The sequence below is a fragment of the Cyprinus carpio genome, chromosome A15 (assembly GCF_018340385.1).
Source record: "Cyprinus carpio isolate SPL01 chromosome A15, ASM1834038v1, whole genome shotgun sequence".
In the NCBI taxonomy this organism is placed as follows: domain Eukaryota; kingdom Metazoa; phylum Chordata; class Actinopteri; order Cypriniformes; family Cyprinidae; genus Cyprinus; species Cyprinus carpio.
Window position 1 is genome coordinate 9,662,664 of NC_056586.1, and position 17,789 is coordinate 9,680,452.

General features: G+C 33.9%; 1 pseudogene; it reads right to left on the bottom strand.

The window, feature by feature from the left end:
- Nucleotides 1–361: 361 nt before the first annotated feature.
- Nucleotides 362–5,171, bottom strand: LOC122147850 (annotated as a pseudogene).
- Between the last annotated feature and the right edge of the window lie 12,618 nt (nucleotides 5,172–17,789).

Below are 17,789 nucleotides of genomic sequence, written 5' to 3' on the forward strand. Positions count from 1 at the left end.
TTAAATTAAAATGTTTGCATATCAAATTCTTACATTTCATTAATGAATTTACATTTACATTGCAAAATTACAACGGTATGAATAATGTTATGAGCTTAGTGTTTTAAATAATTTTTATTATACAAACATGAAAAGTTGTAAAAATGCAATACTTTAAAATATGAGAGTAAATCGCCAATATGTGGCATCAAGTGACAGTGTTAATTAGTGAACATTTAAACCATTAGTTCAAGAGATTCAGTCAGAAGGCTGATTCTTTTAACAATTAACCAATGCTGTCTTTACGAATGAATCACTGAATTATTGACTCAAATTATTAATTCAAAAGCGCCGAGTCATTTAGTACAAAAATGCTGCTGTCCCGAGATTAGTGCATGATTATTACTCGTTTACTGAATGTATAAAATCAATGTCAAATCTGCAATCATGCTGATTTAAAAGTTGCAAAAGTTAAAATAAGAGGAAAGAAAAAAAAATAGCAAAAGTTGTTTTTAGAAACCTACCATGCATATGTGTCCTCCAATCCAGCCCTGTGAAAAGAAGGAAAACAGGAGATGCAAGTGAGTACTACTTAGTAATACATCTACTGTATGTTTGGAAAGCATTACATTCCATTTTTGGTCCCACATTTGTGTACAGAATTTTGATAATGAAAAAAATATATATATATTCATATTCTAACATACAGAATATATACATTGTAGCCTTTTCAGATTTGCTAAAATACACTTCTTCAAACAATCTTGTAAAAAATGTATCACATTTTCTTCAAAAATATTAAGCAGCACTGTTTTCAACATTGATAATAAGAAATTATTATTTTTTGGTTTTGAACATTATTTCTGAAGGATCATGTGACACTGAAGACTGTAGCAATATTAAAATGTAAAAAAAAATAGTTATTTTAAATTGTAATAATATTTTACAATATTACATCATTTTTATTGTTTTTATATCATTTTTGATTGAATAAAAGCAGTCTTGGTGAGCATAAGAGACTTTCAAAACTTTCCTGACAACTAACATTTGAACAGTAGTTTATCCATGTCTTAAGTAATTGCAGCATATATTATTTTTATTACTTATTACAATGTGAAAAGGGACACTTTTTCGAAATTGTTACCGTGCTAGTCGTTGACTCAGAAGTTCTAGTCTCTCCTCTCTCAGGGATCCACCACAAAGCTCCCGACTCCAGGCACCAAGAGGTCTACAGCAGCTGCCTGTCCGAAAAGAATCATCAGGAACAACTAAATGAGCAATGAGCACATAGATGTGAGGAAACGTGAAAAGAATTAGGCCTGACATGGCATGACATCTTTACCACATTTGATCATTTACTCTAGGCTTTAAACATAATATAAACATATTTCACACAGATTAGCAAGTCTATGAAAAATCCTTAAGTGGAACTCATGGCAGGACCACATGTAGTAAGAGCTCATTCTTACAGTGTGCTTGGGCTGGTCCTGGTTGTCTCAGGCATAGAAAGGCTTTAACTCATAGGGATAGTTAATGACAAACACTGGGACATTTCCACATTTCACTAGGAACTTCTCATGCTCTGTCTGAAGATCACAGCCCCACTAATGTAAAGTATATGTCAGAGAAAGTAAAAACAGATCATAAAAAAAGGTCTTCTCAAACTAAAATATACACTACTGTTAAAAAGTTTGGGTCAGTAATTTTTTTTAATGTTTTAATGTTAATGCAGCCTTGGTGACTCTCCTGTGCTCATCCAGGCTGTTTTTACTTGATCAAAAAATACTGTAAAACCAGCAATATGTTGAAATATTATTACAATTTAAAAAAAAGAACTGTTTTCTATTTATAAATATTTCAAAATGTAATTTATCCCTGCGATGGCAAAGCTGAATATTCAGCATCATTACTCCAGTCTTCAGTGTCACATGATCCTTCAGAAATCACTCTCATGTGCTGATTTGCTGCTCGAGAAACATTTCTTACTTTTATCATTGTTGAAAACATTTTGTGCTGCTTAATATTTTGTGCAAACTGTAGTATGTTTGTTTCAGGATTCTTAAAGGGTTACTCCACTGCAAAATGAAAATGTTGTCATTAATCACTTACCCCCTTGTAGTTCCAAACCCGTAAAAGCTTCGTTCGTCTTCGGAACACAATTTAAGATATTTTGGATGAAAACCGGTAGGCTTGAGACTGTCCCATAAACTGCCAAATAAGTAACACTGTCATGGTCCAGGAAAGTATGAAAAGCATCGTCAGAATACTCCATCTGCCATCAGTGGTTCAAACTAAATGTTATGAAGCGTCAAGAAAATCCAAAATGGTGCTACGCTGATTTGGAGAGAAAAAAATAACATTAATTGATGAATAAACCCATTAAACAACTTATTTGAAATAAATTTTATAACATCTTATCAGTTTAACACATCTTTGCTGGAGCTAGGTGTAATGTCTGGCCAAAAAAACCAAGTCATACTCCACATTCCATACCAGATGTGGGCAGTATGCCTCAATAAGTGAATTGGTCTACTCTAGAGAAACAAACGAGAAACGGCATAGTCTCTATGCTCCTCCCCTACCGTCACAATAGAGCCATACGCCGAAGCCTAAAGGGACGTTTTGCCTCCAGAGGAACGTTTGGGTGATGTCAAGTGATTTTTGAAACATGACATCTTCAAGCTACTCCCCTTCACTTTACATTATGTTCAATTCGTTTATTACATTTTGAGTTGATTAATATTTTTAAATTAATTTGACAGACGCATTCTGTTATCATTGGTTTCAGACAGCTGATGTTGACCAAAGCTAGGCCAACCAACGTAACCAGAGCTGCCCAACTCTCAAACCGTGAGACACACGTTGACTCATTTCACACGCTTTCAAAAAACTTGACCGCTCTGAATATAGTGAGTGAGTGCAAACGGGGCGCTCTCTCTCTCTCTCTCTCGTTCATTATCATCGAAGACATTTCAAGCTTCTTAGGTATGTTACATTTTAGCATCAGCTTGGTAGAGACGGGCTTTGTTAGATAACAGGTGAAAAACCCGGATCGGATCTGTGGGGAAGTTAAAGCTAATTATCAAACGCAGCTACTTATAGCCATCGCTAACATTAGCATTTATGAAAAGCCTTCGATAACTATGTTATAAACCGAAAAAAATACGCAAACATAAAACAAAACTTCTAGCGAAATACTAACAGCATTCTAATTACCAATCCAAAAGAAATGTGCAAGTTCGGAGTCGAACTCATTTCTGTCAAGTCCTCAGTGTCTCCAGCGATGGAAAGCAGTGAACATTGCTCTGTTTAGCTCCTTTTCTTATCGGATTTGATTTGCCATCAGTGCCGTTTTCAAACGGGTGGTGGGGGTGGTGTATCTTGCCAAGCGGGCTCAGCCAAATCTTCCCTGAACTGAAATGAAGTAGTGGGCTGTACCTTCAACACGACTGACATCAGGTTCCAGTACGCCCACCAGCCGTGCGAGTTTTCGCGTATAGCAGGTTGGCTGGTGGTTATGTTGCCCGCATACCGCCTCCCATGGCCGAAACTGGTATTACGACACCTGTCGTGCCGTGGCTAGTAATGCTAATGCTAATTAAGGTTGATATCTCCTTCAGCATAACGTGACATTTTTTTTAATGGACATCATCCGCCCTTATTTCTTCTCCATTTTTTGATGCGTGTATGTCATTTTTGGATATTTTTACCTCAATTTTTACACATGGCACCTTTAAACAACTTATTTGAAATAAATTTTATAACATCTTATCAGTTTAACACATCTTTGCTGGATAAAAGTAGTCATTTCTTACTGACACCAAACTTTTGAATGTTAGTGGACAACATCATATTTTTATTTAATGTGCATTTCTTAAAGTATCTCTTATACTGCATTATGAAAAGTAACTATTTAAAACAAACATATGCTGCACTTTAATTGCCTCAGTACTGAATGTAAAGTTCTGTGAACTGCTCTTTAGAATGTCTATGCCTCAGTGTAAGAAATGCTGTAGAAAACAAATATAACAGTATATATGTTTACTGTTAGTGGCAATTGGCAAATCCACTTAAAGGCACATACCACGTCCTGCTGCACAACACCGACATGACAGCTGAGGTTAAATAAGGATCAAGCTGATACCAATCAGTTTAAAAAAAAAAAGGCTTGATCGGCTCGGGACATCCCTTATTCTAAAGGATAAAGAACAACAGTATTGTGTGTCATACCCTGTGTCCTGGTGCAATGTATTTGTGAAATAACTCTACATCCTCTGCGCAACAGCACAGCACACGCTCCTTGGCAGCCTTGAATAAGTCCTCCATTACCTGGAGAATGAGAAACAAGCTTTAAAATGTAAATGATGCATTATGATATGTACACACTTTCAAATCCACCTTAAAACCATAATCTGTTGCTTATGTAAATTAATGAGTGGGAAGGAATGAGTTTTGTACCTTCATAAGGTCGTCTAGTGACTCAGTGAAGGCAATCTCTGCCTCTACAGTGTAAAACTCTGCCAAATGTCTCCTGCTTTGAGAGTTCTCCGCTCTGAATGTGGGACCGAATGTGTACACTGCTGAAAAAGCCCTACAACAGACAACAGCAGATGCTGAGCAATCACAAACAGTTGAGCATTCAACTTCAGCTAATGATTCATTCGTATATTTTTTGTAAAGTCTAATGTAGTGGATCTCAAACCATTGATCAACACAATATATATAAAGGATATTTCCTCTGGTATTTCTGCTCTAATTTTAAAACTTTTTAAACAGACACTGGGAGCATTGTTCTAATAAATTATGAACTGATTTATAAATTATTGATAAATTGAACAATTAAAAAACTATTAATTTGACTCTATAAGCTTCAAGAATCTTATTCTGAATGGTTTTAAATAAATAACAGCTATTGCGGGGAAAAGCAATGTTTTCAGTTCATCTTGATTTTCTGTGTTTTTAGCATTATAATTACATTTTAATGAATTCAATGGTTTCCTCTGCCACAATAAAGTACAGTAATGTTTTCAAATTACTTTCATTTGGGGTATTTTCTCAGCAAATATTGTTATTCAATTGTGTTATATAACTTCCTAATCAATTCACAGCCCTAATAATAAAATAGAGCTAAGATCAGCTTTTCAATGTTGTTAAGGGTGTGATTAATATGACTAAACTCTTTACCCTGCCATCACCTCCAGGTGCAGTTGTCCTGACACTGTAAGGTAAGCTGGCACAGAGAAGAAATGTGGGTTTAGATCGTCTGAGTCATTTTTATGACCTGCAGGCTTCAGAGAGCACAAAGAAAAGTTTTCATTGTTTTAAGGAAGAACCAAAAGTATCTATGTACCATATTTTGAAATAATATCATTTTGTTTGTTGCTATATCTCACATTTCACCCTTCCTCTAAGAAATACATATTAAATCTGAGCGCACCTCAACTCAGAAGAGTTCTCCAGCTCCCTCACAGTCAATTGAGGTGATTACTGCTGTGTGTATCTGCACGTAACTGTTCCCGTAACAACAATTAACACATTCACTCAAAAGGAAATACAAGCCATGTGAGAATTATTATAATTTTTTCATAATTATAATTTGTTATTAATTTGCACATTTACAAAAAAAATAATTTATACTACTATTCAAAAGATTTGGGCCAGTAAGATTATTATTCTTTTTTTAATCAAAAAAGACTAACTTTATATATAACATTCATAAATATATTTATATAGACTAATACAACACACAGGTACTGGTATAAATATATATAATAATATATATCATATTATATATATATATATATATATATATATATATATATATATACACACACAGGTGCTGGTCATATAATTAAAATATCATCAGAAAGTTGATTTATTTCACTAATTCCATTCAAAAAGTGAAACTTGTATATTATATTCATTCATTACATACAGACATGACATTTGGGTCTGGCATATATCTTCAAATGTTTATTTCTTTTATTTCCGTAAACTAGGTAAGTACTAACTGACAACTAAGGAAAATCCCAAATTCAGTATCTCAGAAAATTAGATATTACTTAAGACCAATACAAAAGAAAGGATTTTTTAGAAATCTTGGCCAAACTGAAAAGTATTAACATGAAAAGTATTCTTCAAGAGCATGTACATCACTCAATACTTAGTTGGGGGCACCTTTTGCCTGAATTACTGCAGCAATGCGGCGTGGCATGGAGTAGATCAGTCAGTGGCACTGCTCAGGTGTTATGAGAGCACCAGGTTGCCCTGATAGTGGCCTTCAGCTCTTCTGCATTGTTGGGTCTGGCATATCGCTTCTTCCTCTTCACAATACCCCATAGATTTTCTATGGGGTTAAGGTCAGGTTTTTGAGTTTGCTGGCCAATTAAGAACAGGACCAGTGTGATACCATGGTCCTTAAACCAGGTACTGGTAGCTTTGGCACTGTGTGCAGGTACCAATTCCTGTTGGAAAATGAAATATCTGCATCTCCATAAAGTTGGTCAGCAGCAGGAAGCATTAAGTGCTCTAAAACTTCCTGGTATACTTCCTGGCTGCGTTGACCTTGGACCTCAGAAAACACAGTGAACCAACACCAGCAGATGACATGGCACGCGAAACCATCACTGACTGTGGAAACTTTACACTGGACCTCTGGATTGTGTGCCTCTCCTCTCTTCCTCCAGACTCTGGGACCCTGATTTCCAAAGGAAATGCAAAATTTACTTTCCTCAGAGAACATAAACTTTGGACCACTCAGCAGCAGTCCAGTCCTTTTTGTCTTTAGCCCAGGCGAGACGCTTCTGACGCTGTCTGTTGTTCAAGAGTGGCTTGACACAAGGACAGCTGAAACCCATGTCTTGCATACGTCTGTAAGTAGTGGTTCTTGAAGCACTGACTCCAGCTGCAGTCCACTCTTTGTGAATCTCCCCCACATTTTTTAATGGGTTTTGTTTCACAATCTTCTCCAGGATGCAGTTATCCCTATTGCTTGTACACTTTTTTTCTACCACATCTTTTCCTTCCCTTCGCCTCTCTATTAATGAGCTTGGACACAGAGCTCTGTGAACAGCCAGCCTCTTTTGCAATGACCTTTTGTGTCTTGCCCTCCTTGTGCAAGGTGTCAATGGTCATCTTTTGGACAACTCTCAAGTCAGCAGTCTTCCCCATGATTGTGTATCCTACATAACTAGACTGATAGACCATTTAAAGGCTTTGCAGGTGTTTTGAGTTAATTAGCTGATTAGAGTGTGGCACCAGGTGTCTTCAATATTGAACCTTTTCACAATATTTTAATTTTCTGAGGTACTGAATTTGGGATTATACTTAGTTGTCAGTTATAATCATCAAAATTAAAAGAAATAAACAATTGAAAATATATCAGTCTGAGTGTAATGAATGAATATAATATACAAGTTTCACTTTTTGAATAAAATTAATTAAATAAATCACCTTTTTGATAATATTTGATATTATATATATATATATAATATATATACATAAATATATTTATATTTTATATAAAACATTCATAAATATATTTATATTTTATAAATACATTCAGTGAATTAATTATTTCAAATAAAAGCAGTTGTTTTGAACTTTCTATTTAACAAGGAATCCTGAAAAAAAAACATTGTGGTTTCCACAAAAATAATAAGATGCAGAACTGTTTTAACATTAATAAGAAATTCATCTTTACCATAAAATAGTTAGGTTACAATGAAAAATAAATTAAAAAACAAAACATAATATAGGAGTAACTTAGCTCTGCTTTACAGGAATAAGGTACTTATTAAAATATATTAAAATATGAAACAGATATTTTAAATTTATATGTATATATTATGTGTGTGTGGCATGTCACTTGGTTTGTTATTTTGTTATCTAATACAACAACATTCAAATACATATAATAGCACCTGGTATTCAAGTGTGAGCTGGCAACAACCTGTAGAGGTTGTCTTTCTGTGGCCCAACTTAAAAAACCCGGCAACAACCTGTAGAGGTTGTCTTTCTGTGGCCTGACGGATCGAACCCATCCCTGCAGGAGCAGCAAATATGGAAACATATGTAATGATCACGGATTTTGATTTTGAACTAGGTTTTTTTATTTTATTTTTTTATTTCAATTTTAGGTATTTCAGCATCAAATTAAACTAAATGAAAAGAAGAAATACTAGTCGAACTAAATTTTTTAATTTTAAGTTACTTTTTTTATGGTTTTAGTTAAGTATAACTACCCTGGTGTATACATAAATTACCAACAGTGCTGGGTAGATCACTGGCAAATAGTAGTACATTACTGATTCTACATTACACAACAAAAATTGTAGTTAGTAACGTAATGCACTGCATTACACATTTTAAGTTAAAAGATTAGACTATTTTTTGATTACTTTTAGATTACATTTGACCTAACTCATTTATCACACTGATTTAAATATTCTTGAACCATATTGATATAAACATAACATTAAGGGAAACGAACTTGAGTTCGAATACACCCTAAGGTTTCCCAAACTGTGCTTTGTGAGTTTAATGAAAAGTAAATATATTAGGTGAAAGAGAAAACAAAAGCCTTTCAAAGACATGGTAATAGTATGTATCCTAAATTCACACAAATAATGTTTTCACACTTTTTTATAATCTTACAGCTTGATTGGAATTAAAAGCATAAAACAACTTAATAATATAATATTCTGTTCACAATTAATATTTACTTTGATCTCATATTACATCTCAAACATGTGCTGTCTCTTTGGTAAATAAATAACTTTAACTAAATACTTTAAATACTACAAAACAGAACTTTGACATGCGCAGTAGATTACTGATAAAGCACCCGAGTCATTTCAATTAATCATTTAAAAGAATCAGTTCAAAAACCGGTTCAGTCCAGTTCTTTATATTCTTCCTGGCTTGCCATGTTACATCAATTACATATTACATCACAGTAAAACCATTTGTAGGGATATATATTATGGCTGATTATTACTTTTATTATTATTATTATTAATTTTATACAGTGTTTATTATGTCCAGGTACAGTTTGTTTTGCAGCTGATTTAATAAAAACAAAGTAATTTTGAATATTAATATTAAATATTAATATTAAATTCAGTTCAAGCACTCTTATTATCAGCCCACTCAATGATTCTAGGCTCATTACGGATAGGACATGTGTCCGTAATGTTTCTCGGTTCAGTGAATGAGTGTATCAGAAATTGCCCTCTATAGCCTACAGGGTAGAAATATAAAGGAACAGGCCTATTACAATTTTTTTTTTACCCAACCTTGATTTCCAGTCCTGAAAAAGTATAAAATTAATAACTCCCTCGGAGAGAGGGGTTTAATCATAATAATAGCCTGTTTTACTATTCGGCTATAGTTTAACTAAATATAGGTTTTAACCATAACAGAAGGTCTACAAACATCCAAAATTCTCACAAAATGACCACCACCTCTCCCAGCATGCCAGAGTCGCACAATATGGTCACTGCCGCACAATTTCTGAATGTTGAAGTTTCAATCTTCTGTTTTACTGACTTTCATTAAGGTCAGTGAAACGGTGCTGTAGGCTGCTAAATATGCATTTTCTTTAAAGCAGGTCAGCGAGGTGCAGGAATGTTCCAGGATAATGAAACTTTAGAACAGAAGGGCTGCTCCGAGATTAACATACAGTATTCAGATGTCAGCTAACCTGCTGGGAAATGATTTTCAAGAATTCATAATTACTTTGGGTATAATTGTAAAAGTGCACTCTCGAAAAACCAAAATGGTTTTTAAAAAATTAATCTCAAAACAAAATAAACAACATGATTTTTTTTTTTTGATTTTTTTTATAAACACTGGCTTTCTAAAATACTTTTAAGAGAAATATGTTATTGCGGGAGTCTCTGAGTGTTAAAATGTTTCTACACTCAAAAATTATTTAGCCCTGAATATAAGATTTCTGTAGCCTATTAGACTTGCATATAACATTTTCAGTTGGATTACAGTTTTTACATAAGCTTAATGTGATGTATATTATTCCATCAAAATGAAACATTTAAGAAATACACCAGATCTCTGTAAAAGTACTTAAATTGAATGTTTTAAATACACAATAACCATTTATATATTTATGATCTATAAATCTAATGTTTTAATCGCATACATTTTTACTCAAACTTACATTTGCTTAACTTATTCATTAATGAAAGACATACACAAAATCACCACATTAATAACTATAATAATATTATATCACTTAGTTCGCTTAATCCTTATAACCCAGCAAATTTAGGCCAAAATATTTTTGGAAAGCATATGAATATAATTTTTTTTTTTCATGGAAATTCATTGATCAAAACAAGAACAGGCAAACATTAATGAATCCATTTCATGTAAATATATGAAACAATATAACATACATACAACTCACATATGAATTCTGTGATTAAGCTATAGCGTTTCACTGTGTTTCAATGATTTTATTCATTACTGTAGATTCATAACCACAGAATTACAGTGCTCATCTTTTCCACAGGATGGCGCTGAAACTCCATCAGCCTGCTACGCAGAGCGTCGCATGCGCAGCCATTCACGAGACAAATCTATTTAATTATTTATTAGCTCAGCATCTTCAGCAATGAATTATTAATGCAGCTTTAGCGTCTCCGTGGACTGCATCTCACCAAAGGCAATGCTAATGTTATGTAATTATCTTTATCTGAGCCTTTGTTTGCTTTATTTGTGAAATTCAGTTTTACAGCAGATTTGATGAAGCTGTGATGCCAAATTCTTTAACTGATGTTTTAACCTACAGACAGGATTCTTTCAGTGAACACCCACATTATTATTTGTTTATACTGAATATAATGGTGAAGCATTCTTCTCAATCCTCAGTCAATATGTGATTAACAAATAAAAACAGGGATCTTGTTTTAAAAGCTCCGAGCTCAGCCGAGCCAAGCTGTCCTCACCTCTCTCCTGACGGACTCTACGAGCTGTATTGCCCCTTAAATCTCAGCTTATCATCAATTCCTCCGCAGCTCATGCATGTGCACTGTACGCAGCATTGATTTCACGTCACAATGCTCGTTTAGTTCTGATGAAACCATAATAGGGATGTCATCTGACGGAAAGACTTTAGATGCCTCTCATCCAAACCTGACAGTGATCAAAACAGTACCAGCTGAGAGAAGCCTTTGTAACCTCTGTTTGATAGATGTTAACATTAACCAAAAATAAGATGAAAAAGAAATGAGTTTTGAATGTACTAATAACATAAAGGACTACAGCATTAAAGTTTAAAGGTCCCATGAAAACAAAACTTTTGAGAACATGAATATGAGCTACCTAACTTTTTTTTTTTACTTTTTTTTTTTGGATCTCTCAAGTGACATCTCAAACTGAAGAAGGCTCAAGACTACAGGTGTCGTCCACACACAAAACACACAATAATATGTACAACTGATTTCTGATTTGTGAAAGGAACTGTTTAAAATGAGTTACATCCATAATATAGATACAAACATATCTGTGACCCTGGAGCACAAAACCAGTCTTAAGTCACTGGGATTTATTTGTAGCAATAGCCAAAATTACATTGTATGGGTCAAAATTATCGATTTTTATTTTATGCCAAAAATCATTAGGATATCAAGTAAAGATCATGTTCCATGGAAATATTTTGTAAATTTACTACTGTAAATATATAAAAAAATACATTTTTGTTTTGCAATGCTTAGAACTTCATTTGGACAACTTTAAGGCAATTTTCTCAATATTTGGATTCTTTTGCACACTCAGATTCCAGATTTTCAAGTAGTTGTATCTCAACCAAATTTTGCCCTATGTTCTACCCTAACAAACCATACATCAATGGAAAGCTTATTTATTCAGCTTTCAGATGATGTATATTTCTCAATTTTGAAAAATTGACGCTTAAGACTGGTTTTGTGGTCCAGGGACACATTTTTCATTTAACTGCAATTTCTGCTCTAAAGCAAATTCAATATCCTTCCGGTCACAATTCAGCATACTACTGCTCTCACTAATTCTAAAGGCCTGTTTAAACTGAAGATGATACTGTGATGATAGCAACAAAGATATAATAGTTTTAATTTTAAAAACATAGCAGAGGAATAATATCATCGGAATCACTTTCAAAAATTTTTTTTTTTTTTCAGACTGCATTAACACTTCAGAATAGGGAACACATATCGACTATTAATTAAGAGTTTTCCCTCCATAAACTCATAATTTGCTGCTTATTAATAGTTATTAAGGTAGTCACTAAGTTTAGGTATGAGGATAGATTAAGGGACCTAAAATATGGTCATGCAGAATAAGGCATTAATATGTGCCTAATAAATAAATAAATAAATATTTATAAGTACTAATAAATCGCCAGTATGCTAGTTATATGCATGCTAATGAGCAACTAATTAATAGTGAGAATTGGTACTTAAAATAAAGTGTCACCAAGAATGGTAACAAATAAAGTGGCAGATGACAAAACTGCAGCGCAAGGTCATACTAAACAGAAAATATATATTTTAGTACAAAATAAAGTGCTTTGACTAAAGCTATGTTCAGAATACAATATTAGCTCATTAATTACATCAGTACAGCACAGTCTATTGTGTATAATATTTTTAAAACAGTATGTGGAACAGAACACATTATGCAGCAATTATTGTTTCAAATAGCAGTATGTTCAATTGCTGTCAAATGACATCATTATGTATGTTTAATTCAGTGAGTGCCATTTATCATTTAAAAAAATTAATTCAATTATTTTATATTTTTATTCAAATGTCTTTGTAAAATAAATGAAAAAAAGGAATCTTTAACTTCATGTCAAACACATTGCATTAATACATACAATATACCACAAATATAACACTGTATATGCATTTTGTGCACAGTATACCTACTATATACTGCAGATATATGATGGGTAGTTTGCTAGTATGCCAGCATGACATGGTCCAGCACAATGATAAACTTAGTGTCCTGATAAAACAAACGTAGACACTTAATAGTTCAAATAAAAGCATGTACAACATTTACACTCTATATATTAAATGGATATGCAATAAGATGTAAAAATGTATAAATGATATCTACAAAAAAAAAAAAAAAATCCTCATTATGACAGTAGCCGTTTAAATGCAAATCAACTGAGAACTGGCCTTGGTTCTGAAGGAAGCCTTTGTAAAATGGTACAAAACATCCCGGGACACACATTCAATTTGGCCTCAGAGGCGAAAGGAAAGAAAAACAAAGGCAGCAGAGAACAGCGGGTGTGCTAGTCCTATTGATCTTATGGAATTGTCACTGCTTAATGTTTCATGAGCTTAGCTAGACAAATCCTTCAGGAGCAGCCCAATATCTTTACAGCAGCACCTTAACTCTCACATATCAATTGGTCCCTTTGTTTGCGAGAGGCTGATAAGGGAAAGTGGGACTTCAATTTGCAGATTACCCTGATTTCTCTGCGTCTGCCTTGCTCTTTTTCCTGTCAGCTTTTCATCATCAAAAACAGCTGGATCGAGCGGGCTTTGACTATTTTTAACCCACAGCTTTTGAAATGTCTTTTTATATGAAAGAGACCAAAATTTCAAATACTGAGCTTGTTATTTAAAATATCATGGGAAAAAATGTTCAATATTCAGACAGGCAGAGGTTGTACTATGAATACTACTGAATTTTGCCTAAAAACTCTCATCTGACCACAAAACATCCTCCCACACAACTTTGTCATTATTATGCAAACTCTGCTCATGGATCTTTTTAAGAACGGGCTTCTTTTGTGCGGCCCTCTCAAACAGGTCAGTGTTATGCGGAGCTCTTGATATGGTTGACTGGTGCACCTTTACTCCATTCTCTGGAGATCTTTCCGAGTGACCCTTGCCCTCTTAAAAATGCGCTTTAGTTCTCATTTTCACTGCTGTCCTGCACATTACTCCCTGTATAATGACCTCCAAACCTTGTTTTATATCATATTGTGTGTGTGTGTGTTTTTAATAACTCACAAATAGAGGTCAACTGAAAGGCAACTGTGCCCTCGTTAAGGCAATTTTTCATCAGTGGAAAAGCAGTGCTTCTGTAAGATGGGGACAAAATACTTTCACAAACTGTATACTGTATACAGAAGGCTTCAGAAGTCTACAATGAAAAAAGTATTAACCAAAAGAAAAATAAATAAATAAAATATTATAAATGTTAAATAAATGAGAAATGCACTATTTCAAGAAATGTAAATAAAGTGATATATAATTAACATTTAACCAAATACCAAATGTCATATGTTCCACTGAAGCAATAGATGTTAAACATTCAAAAATCATAAAACATAACATAAATAACTTAATAAATAATATATAAACAATTAAAAAAAAAAAAAAAAAAATAACATTAAACAAATGCAGAATAGAAGAAATACATAAATATACACAAAATGGAACATATATATATATATATATATATATATATATATATATATATATATATATATATATATATATATATATATATATATAGCATAAATCAATTACTTATGTCACATAATTTTCTGTTTTATTACGTAGATGAAAAAATAACACACACTAAAACTAAATTGTAGTCCAGGATTTATAATTCAGCAATTGATTCTGTTTACTGTATATAAAATACACCTTTCATTACTTACAAACTGAAGTTTTAAAGATTCAATGAGCTTGATGAGTGCATTTTCCTTCCTGCATTTCCCATTGAAACAGCTCTTGTTAAAAATAAGTGAACTTAATTGTACTGAATGTTATATATATAAACTGTACTTGCAGATATTAATAATAATATTAATGAAATATAATGCCATGTGAGTGTACTTAATGACTATGTTTGTTCTTAAATTTCATCAGTATCCATTTTTGTGTATAAGTTATTATACAGTAAAATGTAAAAATATTGTAGAGTAAAAAATTACAGTATTGTAATTTTTACAGTATAGTATGTAGTATTGTACTTTTAGTTAATAAAATTTCATTGTTATTAAATTATAGTTAATAATGATAGTAATGCTTACATAAATGTTTTAGACTACTTTTATTGAGTTTTTTTTTTTTTTTATTTGAATAGGCCCTAGTTAATGTTTGCCCTTATTGTATGGAAAAGAGCAATGTGAAAAGTTTTCAAAACATCTTCTGCATGCAGGTTGGAGCAACGTGAGTGTGATTAACTATCTTTTTTTTTTTATTATTCTAACTTTTTTTTCTTTTTTTTTTGATTAGAAAAACTATCCTGAAAAAGCAAAGTTGTTCTTAACACATCGGAGGAGTTCAAGATAACATATGCGTCTGCGGCTGCCAGCCTTTCACAGAGAGTCAAGAACAGATTGGTGCTGCTGCTGCTAGAAGGGTGAGTTTGCTTAAAGCATAACAGCACTGTGGCATTGCTCTTGTTTACAGCACTATCATGCTCATAAAACAGGCCATATGCCTCCATGTTAGATGGAAAAATATGCCGTGCACAACACTCTGTGAGATGCGTTGGCAGAGGGAAGCGTGACCGAGGCCTTAAGGTGAAGGAAAAAAGACATTGTCTTTAACAAAGCCAACGGGATAACAAGGTCACAACAATAACGTCAAAGCAATTAGAATATTATGAATGAACAAAACGGATGCAAGACTTGCAGTGATTTTTCAAAAGCACTATTCATTTCTCTAGAGCTAAAAGTTTTTTTAATGAGGGACAAATATTCACAGATTTTAGGGGGGGCTGAGATGAGAACTACATGCCACTTGATTTAATATTTTGTTATCTAATGCAATGACATTCATACATTTTAAAGAGCGTCTTCAGTGTCCAAGTAAGTTTTGAAGCCACTGTACACAACACACACACATAAACAGAAAGCGACATCATGTATACCAAGTGCTCACCCTCAGTGGACAGCCCTGCACATGTTCATGAGTAATTGCCTCTATTTATAAGACAAGACCCACACCTCACTAATTAGCCCAAATATAAATTACAGAGCTTTGGCCTTCACCAGATCTTAATTTGAAGAGTACCCTCAATTCACATGTGAGATATATTAACTAAAGGTAGGGCTGTGGTAAAACTGCTTCATGGCCTACAAATTACAAATTGAAGCATGCAATATATTTGTTATCAAATGATATTTAGTAGTAGATGCATATATCATTATTTTTTGTAGTGCTCGTATTGATTCAATTATAATTTAAGTGAGATTTGTTTAGTGAATCAATCTCTGTTTCAAAACCTAAAGAGCTGCCTATAGTCGTCTACAGTAGCATCCAGATTGAAATGCAACATAAGTGACCGATTTGGAACAATTATACAAATAGCATGCCTCACTTGTAAAACAGGAAGAAGACTTCACTTACAACTGATTTCAATAGAGTGCAACAGAACCCGTTTCAGCAACCTTGATACTGGAAGTATTTTTTCCATTAATTGTTCCTGTTGGGATAATTAAAAACGTCTTTGTTAAAACATTATAAGTCTTAAAGGTGCTGTAAGTAATTTATGAGAAGCACCGTAGATATTTGAAATCACCAAAACATGCCCCTACTCAAGAGGATCACACCACTATCTTGATAGCTCCGCCCCCAAATTCACAAACATGCTATAGGCACACTTCATGTGCACTTGCGGTCTTACAATGGCTGCCTTGTGCGCGTGTCCGTTAAGTCCAAGAGACCATATGGGTTTCCCATTCGTGATTTTAGCTTTCAGAAGGGTGCTTGTGAGCGCCCCCTTTGCGCACTTCTGCCTGACAGTCAAAGAGGTATTATGTCATAAAAAAAGTGTGGACTCAGAGGAAGACTGCAAGGGTTTAGGATGCGATTAGGGACAGGGCCAAACAACAAAGGCAACTCGCTCATCACGAGTGGACACACCTCTTACTGATGATTGGCTGTTTTGATGCTCCCTTACTCCACCTTTAACCAACAAGGTGAATCATAACATTACAAACTTTGATTCAAAGCAAAAAAGTATTTGAAAATCAGACATGAACACAAAAGTACTTAAAGGGATAGTTCACCCAAAAATGAAATTACCCCTCACCCTCAAGTCATCTTAGGTGTATACGACTTTTATCTTTCAACCGAATACAATCGGAGTTATGTAAAAAAAAATGCCCTGGCTCTTCCAAGCTTTATAACGGCAGTGAATGGGGGCCGAGATTTTGAAGCCCAAAAAAGTGTGTCTGTCCATCATAAAAAGTGCTCCACACAACAGTTAATAAAGGTCTTCTAAAGCAAAGCGATGTGTTTGTGTAAGAAAGAAGTTTTGTTTACAGCAAAGGAAAACCAGTCTCCTCTTGGCTTACACTGAAATCCTCTGAAATTTTTCTTTACAAATCCTCATTTTCTACTTCTTCTTTGTGACTGGTGTTTCATTTTGCTCTCTCCTCTGCACTTCTGTGTCCATCACTTCGTCACTTTACACTGAACTTTTCATGGGAGAGCCTTCTCTTCGAATCTTTTGTACCTTTTTGAACACCTGTATCGGTGAGAACACACGTTCCTAAGTAGGCAGTACTCCAGGATTTGGAACATAGCCTAAGGAAATCCCTGAAGGATAATCCTGAAAACATTTTGTGGCTCGCTACTGATGTAATAAATGTGCTTAGATATTTTTTATAGAAAAATAAGAGCAGAACAACCTCAGAGATGTCTGGATTTGACTAAGGCTTTGCTCTAAAACCTGGTGAACTAGAGATTTACATTTAAAACATTTTGAACTTAGCAACATGCTAACCACTCGAGTCTCTTGTGCGTTTCATTTGAAGAGCACTATTTGTGTGA